The sequence below is a fragment of the Capricornis sumatraensis genome, chromosome 3, assembly GCF_032405125.1.
Source record: "Capricornis sumatraensis isolate serow.1 chromosome 3, serow.2, whole genome shotgun sequence".
In the NCBI taxonomy this organism is placed as follows: Eukaryota; Metazoa; Chordata; class Mammalia; order Artiodactyla; family Bovidae; genus Capricornis; species Capricornis sumatraensis.
Window position 1 is genome coordinate 25,046,645 of NC_091071.1, and position 2,324 is coordinate 25,048,968.

The window sequence follows — 2,324 nt, forward strand, 5'->3', positions numbered from 1 at the left end:
GTACAGAACCCCCATCATTAGACCTTAGTAGGGGAAGAAGTAAGGTTAGGAGGAGTAGCAGTAGAAATTTCATGGCATAAAACTGGGTAGCATGATGTTAGTCCTGACTCTGCCATTATCAGCTCATTTCACTTCACTTCTCCTGGCCTCAGTTTCCTCATCTATCAAATGAGGGCATTACTGAAATCCCTTCCAGCTTTACAATCTGATTATACCTGCTTTACTGTTTTGTTGTTGTTCAGTCCTTGAATCATGCCCAGCTCTTTGCAGCCCCATGAACTGCAGCACACCAGGATCCTCAGTCCTTCACCATCTCCCACAGTTTGCTCAGATTCATGTTCACTGAATTGGTGATGCATATCTAAACATCTCATCTGCTGCCCCCTTCTCCTTTTGCCTAGCATCAGAGACTTTTCCAATGAGTCGGCTGTTCGCATCAGGTGGCCAAAAATTGGAGTTTCAGCTTCAGCATCAGTCCTTCCAATGAATATTCAGGGTTGATTTCCTTTTGGATTGACTGGTTTGATCTCCTTGTTGTCCCAGACACTCTCAAGAGTCTTTGCCAGTACCACAGTTTGAAAGCATCAACTCTTCAGCACTCAACCTTCTTTGTGAGAAGAAACTCTCACTTCTGTACACGACTATGAAAAAACCATAGCTTTGACTATTCAGACCTTTGTTGGCTAAGTGATGCCCCTGCTTTTTAATATACTGTCCAGGTTTGTCATAGTTTTCCTTCCAAGGAGCAAGAATCTTTTAATTTCATGGCTGCAGTCACCATGTGCAGTGATTTTGGAGCCCAAGAAAACAAAAATCTGCCACCATTTCTACTTTTTCTCCTTCTATTTAACTTCAAGTAATGGGACCAGATGCAGTGATCTTAGTTTCTTGAATGTTGAGTTTTAAGCCAACTTTTTCACTCTCCACTTTTACTCTCTTAAGAGGCTCTTTAGTTCTTCACTTTCTGCCATTAGAGTGGTATCATCTGCGTATCTAATGTTGATGTTTCTCCTGGTTATCTTGATTCCAGCTTACGATTCATTCAGCCTGGCATTTTGCATGATATACTTTATATATAAGTTAAATAAGGATGACAATATACAGCCCTGATGTACTCCTTTCCCAATTTGGAACCAGTCTGTTGTCCTATGTCCAGTTTTAACTGTTGCTTTTTGTCCTGCATACAGGTTTCTCAAGGGACAGGTAAGATTTTCTGGTATTCCCACCTCTTTACGAATTTTCCACAGCTTGTTGTGATCCACACAGTCAAAGGCTTTAGCATAGTCAATGAAGCAGTACATGGTTTTCTGGAATTGCCTTGCTTTCTCTATGATCCAACAGATGTTGACAATTTGCTCTCTGGTTCCTCTGCCTTTTCTAAGTCCAGTTTGTATACCTGGAAGTTCTCAGTTCACATACTGCTGAAGCCTAGCTTGAAGGATTTTGAGCATAACCTTATGAGCAAATGAAATGAGTGCAACTTTACAATAGTTTGCTCTGTTATGTTCTTTTATTCCCTTTGAATCTGAAACATCCTTCTAAAGTCGACTAAATTCAGTCTTCAGAGAAAATACGCAACTGAAGCTGTTGTGAGAATAAACAATACATAAAGCACTTGCAGGAATGGAAACTGTAACATGGTTATATGCTCTATAAACGTTAGCTGTACACTCTAACACTATTATTTTCCCCCATAAGAATGTAAGCACCGTGAGAGCAAGGACCCTGTCGGTCCTGTTCACTTGCTGTTGCCCTGAGCATCTGGACTGGTGTTTGCATGAAGTGAAGTGAAAGTCACTCAGTCGTGTCTGGCTCTTTGCGACCCATGAACTGGTCCATGGAATTCCATGGAATTCTCCAAGGCCAGAGTGGGTGGCCTTTCCCTTCTCCAGGGGCTCTTCCCAACTCAGTGATGGAACCCACGTCTTCCGCATTGCAGGCGGATTCTTTACCAGCTGAGTTACAAGGGAAGTCCCGGTGTTTGCATAACTTTAATAAATAGTCTAAGCGTCATGCCCCTTCAAAGAAACCCTGGGCAGGTCCCTTGATGGCAAAATGGAGTCATTAAGATCTTTTCTAGTCTTACGACCTTAAGACTGATCTTATATCCCTCCCCCTCTTTCTAGTGTTTGAAAGCCTTGATAATGAAAGTCCGGACAGCAGATTAACCCCAAGGCACTTTGGAACGCCAGCCGGGAGCCTGAGCCCGCCTCAGTTGCTTTGGCAGCGGCTCCGCCCCGAGCTCTGGAGATCCTCGGCCCTGATTGGCTAGGCCTCGGTCTCCTTCTCCGGAAGTAAGGCCGCCGCCATTGTGCGGCGCTGGT